The following is a 13,670-nucleotide window of genomic DNA, read 5'->3' on the forward strand; positions in this document are numbered from 1 at the left end:
TTCTCTGCCTCTCGCCCCTCCCGCAGCGCGGCTGACTCCAGCCTGGGCCGGCGCAACTGCCACCTTCTCATACATACCAAAAGGGCTGGCCAAGGACCTGCTCCTTCTGGCTCTCACATCAGCACTAGTAACAAGGGGTCTGCAGGGGAGATTCTGGCCCCTCCCCCCGACACACACACACCAGTACCTCTGCTAGGGTTGCCAACTTTCTAATAGCACAAAACTGAACACCGTTACCCCCACCCCCTGCCCCGCCCCTTCCCCGAGGCCCCATCTTGTCCCCAACTCACTCCAGCCCTCCTCCCTCCATCGCTCACTCTCCCCCATCCTCAACTGGGCTGGGGCACGAGGTTGGAGTGTGGGAGGGGGTGAGGGCTCCAGCTGGGGGTGTGGGCTCTGGGGTGGGGCCAGAAATGAGGGGTTCAGGGTGCAGAAGGGGGCTCCGGCTTGGGGCAGGGGGTTGGGATGTGGGAGGGGGCTCAGGGCTGGGGTAGGAGTGTGGGGGGACAGGGTATGGGATGGGGTTCCGACCTGGGGCAGGGGGTTGTGGTGTGGGTGCAGGGTCTGGGAGGGAGTTAATGTGCAGCAGGGGGTTCCAACCTGAGGCAGGGAGTTGGGGTGCAGGAGGCGGTTTGGGGTGTGGGCTCCGGCTAGGTGGCGCTTATCTCAGGCGGCTCCCGGTTGGTGGCGCAGTGGGGCTAAGGCAGGCTCCCTGCCTGCCCTGGCTCTGCGCTGCTCCCGGAGGTGTCCGGCATGTCTCTGTAGCCCCTAGGCAGAGGCACAGCCAGGTGGCTCAGTGCGGTGCGCACTGGCTGGCCCACAGGCACCGCCCCCACAGCTCCCATTGGCTGTGGTTCCCGGCCAGTCGGAGCTATGGGGCCTGCGCTGGGGGTTAGGGCAGCATATGGAGCTTCCCTGATTGCCCCAGCACCTAGGGGCTGGACATGGGCTGCTTTCAGGGAGCTTTGCAGAGCCAGGGCAGGCAGGGAGCCTGCCTTAACCCCGCTGTGCCGCTGACCAGACTTTTAACCACCCCGTCAGCAGTGCTGACCGGAGCCACCAGGGTCCCTTTTCAACCAGGTGTTCTGGTCGAAAACGGTCGCCTGGCACCCCAACCCCTGCGCCTCCACTATCCTGAGTGCAGTTGCACAGGTCAGTTGAATTGAACCCTTCAGTTGGCACTTAATTAGCGCAGCTGTGCTGCCGATGCACACATCAGAATAAAATTCACCCCCCTCCCCCATGGCTGGGCCAGTTCTGCAGGGCTCACAGGGATGGGTGCCAGCCCCTCCCGGTCATTAGGACGGCCCTGCAGGGCTCACAGGGATGGGTGCCAGCCCCTCCCGGTCGTTGGGACGGCCCTGCAGGGCTCACAGGGATGGGTGCCAGCCCCTCCCGGTCATTAGGACGGCCCTGCAGGGCTCACAGGGATAGGTGCCAGCCCCTCCCGGTCATTAGGACGGCCCTGCAGGGCTCACAGGGATAGGTGCCAGCCCCTCCCGGTCATTAGGACGGCCCTGCAGGGCTCACAGGGATAGGTGCCAGCCCCTCCCGGTCATTAGGACGGCCCTGCAGGGCTCACAGGGATGGGTGCCAGCCCCTCCCGGTCATTAGGACGGCCCTGCAGGGCTCACAGGGATGGGTGCCAGCCCCTCCCGGTCGTTGGGACGGCCCTGCAGGGCTCACAGGGATAGGTGCCAGCCCCTCCCGGTCATTAGGACGGCCCTGCAGGGCTCACAGGGATGGGTGCCAGCCCCTCCCGGTCGTTGGGACGGCCCTGCAGGGCTCACAGGGATGGGTGCCAGCCCCTCCCGGTCGTTGGGACGGCCCTGCAGGGCTCACAGGGATGGGTGCCAGCCCCTCCCGGTCATTAGGACGGCCCTGCAGGGCTCACAGGGATAGGTGCCAGCCCCTCCCGGTCATTAGGACGGCCCTGCAGGGCTCACAGGGATAGGTGCCAGCCCCTCCCGGTCATTAGGACGGCCCTGCAGGGCTCACAGGGATGGGTGCCAGCCCCTCCCGGTCATTAGGACGGCCCTGCAGGGCTCACAGGGATGGGTGCCAGCCCCTCCCGGTCGTTGGGACGGCCCTGCAGGGCTCACAGGGATGGGTGCCAGCCCCTCCCGGTCATTAGGACGGCCCTGCAGGGCTCACAGGGATGGGTGCCAGCCCCTCCCGGTCGTTGGGACGGCCCTGCAGGGCTCACAGGGATGGGTGCCAGCCCCTCCCGGTCATTAGGACGGCCCTGCAGGGCTCACAGGGATAGGTGCCAGCCCCTCCCGGTCATTAGGACGGCCCTGCAGGGCTCACAGGGATGGGTGCCAGCCCCTCCCGGTCATTAGGACGGCCCTGCAGGGCTCACAGGGATGGGTGCCAGCCCCTCCCGGTCATTAGGACGGCCCTGCAGGGCTCACAGGGATAGGTGCCAGCCCCTCCCGGTCATTAGGACGGCCCTGCAGGGCTCACAGGGACGGGTGCCAGCCCCTCCCGGTCGTTGGGACGGCCCTGCAGGGCTCACAGGGACGGGTGCCAGCCCCTCCCGGTCGTTGGGCCGGCCCTGCAGGGCTCACAGGGATAGGTGCCAGCCCCTCCCGGTCATTAGGATGGCCCTGCAGGGCTCACAGGGATGGGTGCCAGCCCCTCCCGGTCGTTGGGACGGCCCTGCAGGGCTCACAGGGATGGGTGCCAGCCCCTCCCGGTCATTAGGACGGCCCTGCAGGGCTCACAGGGATGGGTGCCAGCCCCTCCCGGTCGTTGGGACGGCCCTGCAGGGCTCACAGGGATGGGTGCCAGCCCCTCCCGGTCATTAGGACGGCCCTGCAGGGCTCACAGGGATAGGTGCCAGCCCCCCCCGGTCATTAGGACGGCCCTGCAGGGCTCACAGGGATGGGTGCCAGCCCCTCCCGGTCATTAGGACGGCCCTGCAGGGCTCACAGGGATGGGTGCCAGCCCCTCCCGGTCATTAGGACGGCCCTGCAGGGCTCACAGGGATAGGTGCCAGCCCCTCCCGGTCATTAGGACGGCCCTGCAGGGCTCACAGGGATGGGTGCCAGCCCCTCCCGGTCATTAGGACGGCCCTGCAGGGCTCACAGGGATGGGTGCCAGCCCCTCCTGGTCATTAGGACGGCCCTGCAGGGCTCACAGGGATAGGTGCCAGCCCCTCCCGGTCATTAGGACGGCCCTGCAGGGCTCACAGGGATGGGTGCCAGCCCCTCCCGGTCATTAGGACGGCCCTGCAGGGCTCACAGGGATGGGTGCCAGCCCCTCCCGGTCGTTGGGACGGCCCTGCAGGGCTCACAGGGATAGGTGCCAGCCCCTCCCGGTCATTAGGACGGCCCTGCAGGGCTCACAGGGATGGGTGCCAGCCCCTCCCGGTCGTTGGGACGGCCCTGCAGGGCTCACAGGGATGGGTGCCAGCCCCTCCCGGTCATTAGGACGGCCCTGCAGGGCTCACAGGGACGGGTGCCAGCCCCTCCCGGTCGTTGGGCCGGCCCTGCAGGGCTCACAGGGATGGGTGCCAGCCCCTCCCGGTCATTAGGACGGCCCTGCAGGGCTCACAGGGATCGGTGCCAGCCCCTCCCCCATTCCTGGGCCAGCTCTGCAGGGCTAGTTGTTAAAACAGAGTAAAACCTTCCTTTTGTCCCTCAAGTCACGGCTGGGACCAACGCTCCCAGGGGCCAGGGCAGGAGAGGAAGACAGGGCTGGTTTCAGTCCCGTTAGCGCTGACCGTCTCCTCCCTCCTGTGCTAGGAAGGCGTTTCCCCTGCCCCCTTCCCGAGCCCCAGAGGAAGACGTGTTCTACACCTGGCGAGGCCTGGCGGTCTCCCCGGCCCGCAGCCCCTCGCTCCCGGCACACGGCGCGAGCCGGCACCCACAGCCGACCCGCCTCCCCGAGCTCCTGTGCTGACCAGCGGAGCCCCCGTGGCCTTGCTGCAGCAGTTGGGCCACTGCTGGCTGGGCCCCCCGCGGCCCCGGGTCGCCCCACTGCTCCCTTCCCTCTAAGCTGCACGGCGGCCAGTTAAGCACCGTGCAGGCGCTCAGGAAAGATTCCTCTTCCCCAGCCCCAGCCAGCCCAGCCCTGGACCTGCCGCGGCGGGGAGAGGCACCCCTTCCCCACAGCCCAGGGGCTGCTGCGGCGAGAGAGAGCTGGGGGGAGTCCTCTGTCCCCACCATAGCCCCAGGGCAGCCTGCACCCCAAACCCCTCATCCCCAGCCCCACCCCAGAGCCCGCACCCCCAGCCGGAGCCCTCACACCCCCGCACCCCCAACCCTCTGCCCCAGCCCTGAGCCCCTCATCCCCAGCCCCATCCCAGAGCCCGCACCCCCGGCCGGAGCCCTCACACCCCCTGCACCCCAACCCTCTGCCCCAGCCCTGAGCCCCTCATCCCTGGCCCCATCCCAGAGCCCGCACCCCCAGCCGGAGCCCTCACACCTCCGCACCCCCAACCCTCTGCCCCAGCCCTGAGCCCCTCATCCCCAGCCCCACCCCAGAGCCCGCACCCCCGGCCGGAGCCCTCACACCCCCTGCACCCCAACCCTCTGCCCCAGCCCTGAGCCCCTCATCCCCGGCCCCATCCCAGAGCCCGCACCCCCAGCCGGAGCCCTCACACCCCCACACCCCCAATCCTCTGCCCCAGCCCTGTGCCCCTCATCCCCAGCCCCACCCCAGAGCCCGCACCCCCAGCCGGAGCCCTCACACCCCCGCACCCCCAACCCTCTGCCCCAGCCCTGAGCCCCTCATCCCCAGCCCCATCCCAGAGCCCGCACCCCCGGCCGGAGCCCTCACACCCCCTGCACCCCCAATCCTCTGCCCCAGCCCTGTGCCCCTCATCCCCAGCCCCACCCCAGAGCCCGCACCCCCGGACGGAGCCCTCACACCCCCTGCACCCCAACCCTCTGCCCCAGCCCTGAGCCCCTCATCCCCGGCCCCACCCCAGAGCCTGCACCCCCAGCCGGAGCCCTCACACCCCCTGCACCCCCAACCCTCTGCCCCAGCCCTGAGCCCCTCATCCCTAGCCCCACCCCAGAGCCTGCACACCCAGCCGGAGCCTTCACCCCCCACACCCCCAATCCTCTGCCCCAGCCCTGAGCCCCTCATCCCCGGCCCCACCCCAGAGCCCGCACCCCCAGCCGGAGCCCTCACACCCCCACACTCCCAACCCTCTGCCCCAGCCCTGAGCCCCTCATCCCCAGCCCCATCCCAGAGCCCGCACCCCCGGCCGGAGCCCTCACACCCCCTGCACCCCAACCCTCTGCCCCAGCCCTGAGCCCCTCATCCCCGGCCCCACCCCAGAGCCCGCACCCCCGGCCGGAGCCCTCACACCCCCGCACCCCCAACCCTCTGCCCCAGCCCTGAGCCCCTCATCCCCGGCCCCACCCCAGAGCCCGCACCCCCAGCCGGAGCCCTCACACCCCCTGCACCCCAACCCTCTGCCCCAGCCCTGAGCCCCTCATCCCCGGCCCCACCCCAGAGCCCGCACCCCCAGCCGGAGCCTTCACACCCCCTGCACCCCAACCCTCTGCCCCAGCCCTGAGCCCCTCATCCCCGGCCCCACCCCAGAGCCTGCATCCCCAGCCGGAGCCCTCACCCCCTGCACCCCAACCCTCTGCCCCAGCCCTGAGCCCCTCATCCCCGGCCCCACCCCAGAGCCCACACCCCCGGCCGGAGCCCTCACACCCCCTGCACCCCCAATCCTCTGCCCCAACCCTGATTCCCCCCCCCCACTCCAAACCTCTCAACCCCACTCCTGCCACATGAACTTTGTTATGTGCACCAATATGAAGGTCACGTGTCACACATCACTTCCCTGTTGCTGCACATAACAAAATTCATTCCGCACGTGGGTGGGAAAAATGAGAGAGACACTGGCTCATGGCTCCCTTGTGCTCCCTGTAAGTCTGGCGCCACCTGCTATCTCGTCCTAGATTACAAGATCTTTGTTCTGTGTCTGTCCAGCGCCTAGCACACCAGGGCCGGGGCCCACGGCTGGGACAGCTCAGCTCTGCGGAAATACACCTCAATAACAGTAGGCGCTCTCTGTCCCTCGTCAGGCCTGTGGAAGCCATGCTGTTCCTGAACACTCCCAGCCCCGGGGGGAGAGCCTGCGCTGCCAGGGGTCTTTGTCACCACAAATCACAACAAGGTGACAAAGCACAACGAGTAACAAACTGAGCCTTCCCCAGGCTGAGAGCATCCGGCCCACAGCCCTACCCTGCTGGGTGGTAGGCCCCCGGCACAGGGCTGTGTACCCCAGGTGCATGCACTACCCGCTGCCCACAAGCACACCCATGCTAGAGTACACCCCCCACACATGACATGCCCCTATGCATCCACTCACGCACACCAGCCTTCACATCCACATGCCCAGACATGGCCACCCTAAGCAGACACATACCCATGCACCGGCATCCACACCCATACCAGTGCACACCCTTGCACCCGACGACACCCGCCTCACACTCGCATGCATATGCACCCATGCCGGCCCCCCTCCACATCCCCCATAGGAACTGAACTCCTGCCCCATGCCCATCCCTTTGCACACTAAACCACCTTGATATGGAAATACTAAAGTCTCTTTCCCGTTCCATTAGGAATTTACTTTCTCCTGCCCGAATAGTCAGGCCTGGCAACTGTCACCCCGGACCAGTGGCAGGTGCAAGGTCTGTTGTCTCGTAACCATGGTACCATTGAGATGGCAGCTCATGTTCCTGGCAGGGCCCAAACAAGTGGCCCTTCGAACGGCAGCATTGTCCCATAGTGACAAGAGAGGAGTGATCGTCTGGGAGGTTTCTACAGTGTAGTCAGCACGTGACTTGTCTTCTCCCTTGGTGGCCTGGGCAGCTGGCCCTGCGCAGACCTGGCTTTACAGGTGGAGGGACATGGAAACTGGGGCTGCTCAGAAAACGAACACCCTCCACTTCTCCAGGATAAGCCACATCAATAGGGAGCTAGTCCCACGCACACCAGCCCTCTCGCTCCTAGCACATGGGTCCCAAAACAGTGCTGAGGCCTGCCAGTGCACCCTCCAGTGGCCATTCACAGCACAACAGGGGAGTCCTGCCTCACTTTCCCCTTTGCTGCCCCAAGGACCAACCAAGTTGCCCATCTTTTCCCCTGACCAGCAGCCATCTCACCTGCCCAGGAAAGGAGGGAGGGCCTCTCAAGTCCAGTTCAAGGCCTGCCTCTGGGCATAGTTTATTAGTAGCATTCTACAGAGAGAAAATTCATAACCCTTAACATCAAACAGCTTGCCCTTGTACCTAGGGACCTCTACACCAGCCTTCTTCTCAGCTAGGCTCCCCCGCTCTGGCCACGTCCATCACAGCCTTAGCTGCACCAGCGGCTCTCCCCCAGCCGCTTCCAGCCGCTGCTCTCCCAGGGTTCCAGCAGCTCCCTGGAGGGAACTCCCACCAAGACCCAGCTGACTCCTTCTTCTCAGCTACGGCCTGACCAAGGGCACTGTCACTGTCAGCGAATGAGTCACAAGTGAACCAGGCCCATTCCCTCTTGAGGGATCATTCACTCTATGTGCCAACCCCACGGGCCACGCCCTGTGAAATCACATAACAGCCCTTCTGGAATGTGGTTGCGTGCATGTCTGGTGCCCAGCACGTCCTAGGCGGGTTTGCATTCTTGCAGTACCAGCCCTGTTCTTGCCAGGGTCTGTGACTTGCAGGTAGGTCTGCTTTGCAGCAGGACCTGACTCTTGCTAACGTCGCTTGGTATCAGCAGGGCCGGAACAGGACAAATGCCCAGGTTTGCAAAAAACTTGGGTGGCAAACCCTAGCAGGGCGCGTGAAGGAACGTGCCCGGGGGGGCGACAAGTGGCAATGCCAGCCCTGCCCGGGAGGGAGGGCTGGGGAGAGCAGCTCGGGCTGGGCCAGCTCTGTGTGGGAGGGTGGCAAGGGGTCTTTGGCCAGCCCCGCAAGCAGGGGCGGGGGGGTTGGTCTGGTCCCAAATGGGCAGGTGGTAGAGTGAGACCTTGGCCCAACCCCAAGCAGGCAGGTGGCGGGGGGCTCAAGCTGGCCCCATGCACAGAGGAGAGAATCATAGGATCATAGAATATCAGGGTTGGAAGGGACCTCAGGAGGTCATCTAGTCCAACCCCCTGCTCAAAGCAGGACTGATCCCCAACTAAATCATCCCAGCCAGGGCTTTGTCAAGCCTGACCTTAAAAACCTCAAAGGAAGGAGATTCCACCACCTCCAACCGAGCTTGGGGACCCGTTGCACTACGTGCTGTGCAGACACATGGCAAGAGACAGTCACTTCCTTCAAAGAGTTTACAGCTTAAATGAACAAGACAGACAAAGTGGAAGAAAGGGAGTATTTTTACTCCTCTATTATGGCGGGAACTGAGGCACAGAGCAATTAAAGGATGTGCCCAAGGTCATATAGGAATTCTGTGGCAGAGCCAAGATTTGAATCCAGGGTCCTTCAATCCCAGGGCAGGGCTTTAATCGAATGTCTGCTCCCAGTTCTTCTAATCCCATCACAAACCTGCCAACTCCACCAAGCTTTTCTAGCTCTCTTTTCCATAGAGATCTTTCAATCCCATCCTCTCTCTGGAGACTGCCCCTTTCTGCCTAGATCTTCTATTCACCCCACTTCCAGGCCTTCTCCCCTCACCTAGGGAGTCCTTCCACCTTAGGCATGTTTGTAAAGTGCTTTGAGATCCTGGAATAGAAAGCAGTAGGGAAGCACAAACCATCTCAATCATCATTAGGGTTCAGAGTAAACACCCAAAAAAGATGAATGGGGTGGTTCGCACCTTTCTCTAAGCTCCTGATCCTTGACTGTTTTCAAGGGATGACAGCATAGTATCACCTCACATCCTTAAAGTTTCTTTCATAACAAGAAAGGCAAGAATCTTTTTTTTAAAGCTTATATTCTGCAGGAAAGATCAGAAATACCAAAATCCTGTGGGGAGGCCCCAAACCTGGGTTGCAGCAAAGAATTTCAGCCACATGGGTGTCCAGGGCATGCACTAGTTCTTCTCTCACACACACTTGACTTCATTCTAGTCAGATTCCTCAGCAATTCCCTCGACTGTCAGGCCTTGGCTGAACTTGCGAGTTACAGCGCGTTAAAGGAGCCCCCAGCGCCCCAGCTCACTACCCGTCCACACTGGCAAGGCAGGTAGAGCGCTCGGACTCTGCGGCTAGAGCGCTCCTGGCGATCCACCTCGGCGAGTGGAATCACCTTTGCTGCGCCCCCAGGGCCGGTGCAACTGCTAGGCGAACTAGACGGTCGCCAAGGGCGCCAAGTGGTTGGGGGCAGCTCAAAGCGCGCTCCGGGGAGGCGGTGGAGCAGAGGTGAGCTGGGGCAGGGGGGCGCGGGGAGGGCCGCCTACAGCAAGTAACGGGGGGGGGCGCACTGGAGAACCGCTCCCCGCCACAGCTCACCTCTGCTCCGCCTCCTCCCCGAGCCCCGCCGCGCTCTGCTTCTCTCCCTCCCAGGCTTGCCGCCAAACAGCTGGTTGGTGCGGCAAGCCTGGGAGGCGGAGAAGCGGCGGCGGCGGCCTGCTCGGGGGGAAGGCGGAGCAGAGGTGAGCTGGGGCGGGGAGCTGCCACAGGGCTCCCCGGGCCGAGGGGAGGGAGGGGGCGGCGGGGAGCTGCCGCGGGGGGGGCGCCTCAGGGCGGGGGGGGCGGGGAGCTGCTGCAGTGGGGGCATCTTAAGGGGGAGGTGGGGAACTGCTGCAAGGCTCGCGGGGGGGGGGGGTGTCAGCAGGCGCAAGGTGGAAGTTTCGCCTCGGGCGCGAAACATTCTTGCACCGGCCCTGTCAGTGCCCCCGCCGGAGCGCTGTGGGGCCAGTGTGGATTCTCTGGGAAGTTTGAAAATCCCCTTCCTGTTTGCCCAGCCAGGCGCGGAGTGGGTGGAGTGCTCTCAGCGCATCTTTCCAGGTGACCATGCCTCCACGCGCCAGGCGATCCCCAGTACGGAGCAATGGTGAGGTGCTGGCCTCATCAGTGTTTGGGGGGAGGAAGCTGTCCAGTCCCAGCTGCGCTCCAGACGTAGGAATTACGATACCTTTGGGCAGCTATCAAGGGACATGATGGAAAGGGGCCATGACCGGGACGCACTGCAGTGCAGGGTTAAAGTGAAGGAGCTGCGGGATGCCTACCGCAAAGCCCGCGAGGCAAACAGCCGCTCCGGTGCTGCCCCCCCAACCTGCCGTTTCTACAAAGAGCTGGACGCGATACTTGGGGGTGACCCACCTCCACTCCGAGAACCACCATGGACACTTCAGAGCCCAGTTCAAGAAGGCAGGAGGAAGAGGAGGAGGAGCAAAGTGGGAGCGAGGGTGCTGAGGTAGAGGAAGATACCCCAGTATCCCTAGATGAATGTAGCCAGAAACTGTTCTCAAGCCAGGAGGAAGGTAGCCAGTCATGGTGGCCGGTGCTTGGGGAAGGACAAACACCAGAGGAGGTTCCCGATAAGCGGCTTTTATTTTGGGAAGGAAGTTATTCTGCGCAGGCTCTTGGGGCAAGGAGGGTTAGGGCTGCATGCATGCCTGGATGCGGAATAGGGCGTTGATGTGCTCTCTCACATCGCGGTAATCGGCCTCAGTGATCTCTTCAAAGGTCTCATGCAATCCGTGCCCCTGACTGGGGCAATCCGCTTGCGCAGGTTCCTTGGCAGAGCTACTGTGCTCCTTGCCCCAGTCAGGCTAACTTGTCCGTGCCACTGTGCCATGGGGGCGGGGGGACCATAGCTGCACACAGCCAAGCTGCATATGGGCCAGGGCAGAAGCCGCATTGCAGTAGAAGACCCTCCCTTGCTTCCCAGGTCATCCTCAGCAGCGAGATCTCTTCCAGGACGGACTCCTGTGGAAAATGTGGGGACAGTGTTCAGTACAGGGGCCCCCAGCAGCTGTTGGCTCTCCCCAAGGCACAGAAACCCAGAGGACAGTATGGCCATGAAATAATCAGTCCCCCTTGCCCCTCTGCTTACTCACCATTCTGGGGCTTCTGTGGGTTATGTGGGCTCGCTTTGGGACGGGCAATTTCTGCTATTGTGTAGACTGTGCTTGTCTTTAAGTATGGGGGAATCACTGCTCTGTCTGGTGTGAACAATGCTGCCTCTGGTAAGTGTTGTTTTTTATCTTTACAGACGCAAGCTTGAGATCTCAGCCGTCCGTGTTATCACCGGCCAAAAGACTCCAAAGAATCAGGAAGCGGCCGCGTAGAAGCAAAGCAGACATGTTGTATGAAGTAATGCAGCATTCAAGTAATGAAAATCAGAAAGTGCAGGGGTGGCAGGAGAGTGAAAGGAGGGTCCGCCTGCAGAATGCAGATCACTGGCACCCAAGCACAGAGCGGCTGCTAAGCGTCATGGAGCGCCAAGCGGACTCGATCCAGGCGCTCGTAGCAATGCAGGCAGAGCGCTACCGCCCCCGCCCCCGCCCCCGCCCCCGCCGCCCTTGTCCCCAAACTCTTTCCCTTGTGCCCTCATATCACCTCCAACCCACTTTCCCCAACATCCGGGTTCTTATCGCCACCAGCTGCCTACAACACCTGTAGCTTCACCACCCCGCCCTGAAAACGACGACCCTGACCCGCTGCGCTCAGCCCCCATCCCCAGGCAGTAGAGCCATCCTGAAGTGCAGCACTCATTGCACGGCACTCCAGACAGGACAGACGCAAATCTGTGATTGTACCGTTCCCCACCCCCTTGCCCTTTCTGTTTCCCAAGCAGTTGTGTCTCTTTTCAATAAATGAATTCTTTTGGCTTTGAAAACATTCTTTATTATTGCACAAAGTAAAAGATACCTTAGCCCAGGAAAGAAACAGGCACCGCAAGTCAGCGCAGCAAACACAGATTCCTACTAACATTGGAACCACTGCACTTCACTCCCGTGCAGGGCACCAGACATTACTGGTGGTTTTCAGCCTCAAATTGCTCCCTCAAGGCATCCCTAATCCTTGCAGCCCCGCGCTGGGCCCCTCTAATAGCCCTGCTCTCTGGCTGTTCAAATTCAGCTTCCAGGTGTTGAACCTCCAAGGTCCAAGCCTGAGTGAATCTTTCACCCTTCCCTTCACAAATGTTATGGAGGGTACAGCATGCGGATATAACCGCGGGATGCTGTCATCGGCCAGGTCCAGCTTCCCATACAGAGAGCGCCAGCAGCCCTTTAAAGCACACTCCACAGTCATTCTGCACTGGCTCAGCCTGTTGTTGAACCACTCCTTGCTGCTGTCAAGGCTCCCTGTGTAGGGTTTCATGAGCCACGGCATTAAAGGGTAAGCAGGGTCTCCAAGGATCACAATGGGCATTTCGACTTCCCCTACGGTGATCTTCTGGTCTGGGAAGAAAGTCCCGGCTTGCAGCTTCCTGAACAGGGCAGTGTTCCAAAAGATGCTCCACTCATGCACCTTTCTGGGCCAGCCTGCGTTAATGTCAATGAAACGCCCACGGTGACCCACAAGCGCCTGGAGAACCATAGAGAAATACCCCTTCCGATTAACATACTCGGAGGCTAGGTGGGCTGGTGCCAGAATTGGAATATGCATCCCATCTCTCGCCCCTCTGCAGTTAGGGAAACCCATTTGTGCAAAGCCAGCCACAATGTCATGCACGTTACCCAGAGTCACGGTTCTTCTCGGCAGGATGCGATTGATGGCCCTGCAAACTTGCATCAACCCGAGTCCAATGGTCGACTTTCCCACTCCAAACTGGTCATCGACCGATCGGTAGCTGTCTGAAGTTGCCAGCTCCCAGATTGCAATAGCCACCCACTTCTCCACCGTCAGGGCAGCTCTCAATCTCGTGTCCTTGTGCCGCAGGGTGGGGGTGAGCTCCTCACACAGCCCCATGAACGTGACTTTCCTCATCCGAAAGTTCTGCAGCCGCTGCTCGTCATCCCAGACGTGCCTGACGATGTGACCCCACCGCTCAGTGCTTCTTTCCCGAGCCCAAAAGCGGCGTTCCACGGTGGTCAGCATGTCCGTGAATGCCACAAGCAAACTCGTGTCATACGCGTTACTCAAGTCGATATCATCGGAGCCCTCACTGTCAGTTTGGATCATAAGGAATAACTCGACTGCCAGACGTGACGTGCTGGCGAGACTCGTCAGCAGACTCCTCAGCCGTTCGGGCTCCATTCCCGCAGAGCGAAAGGGAAGACAGAGCGCGCAGCACAAAACACATTGAAAGATGGCACCAAATGTGGATGGAAGCAAAGGGATTGCTGGGATGCGAAGCGATGCATCACGGGGCATTGGGACAGGACCCAGAATGCGCCCCCCCATCCCCTTCCCACAAGCCACAGTGCCAGAATGGGAAGAGGTGCTCTGTGGGATAGCTGCCCATAATGCACCGCTCCCAATGCCGCTGCAAGTGTGCAAATGTGGCCACGCCAGTGGGCTTGTTCTGGTCAGTGTGGACAGACGGCAGCGCTTTCCCTACTGCGCTCTACGAAGGCGGGTTTAACTCACAGCACTCTACATCTGCAAGTGTAGCCATGCCCTCAGCCTTCCCCAGCAACCAGCCAGATGTTAAAAGGAATAATGATCTCTCTTCGCTTCCCTGGTGCTGCTGAGCTGAGGATCTCAAAACTTGTTACGTCTATGAGTGAATTCAATCTTGCACCTGCAGCAGAAGGGGTATCGCAGCTGGGGAGAGGGAGGCACGGAGTGACTATAGCTGCAGTGGGGAGACGCAAGTTGT

Source organism: Natator depressus, chromosome 15, assembly GCF_965152275.1.
Source record: "Natator depressus isolate rNatDep1 chromosome 15, rNatDep2.hap1, whole genome shotgun sequence".
Lineage (NCBI taxonomy): Eukaryota > Metazoa > Chordata > Testudines > Cheloniidae > Natator > Natator depressus.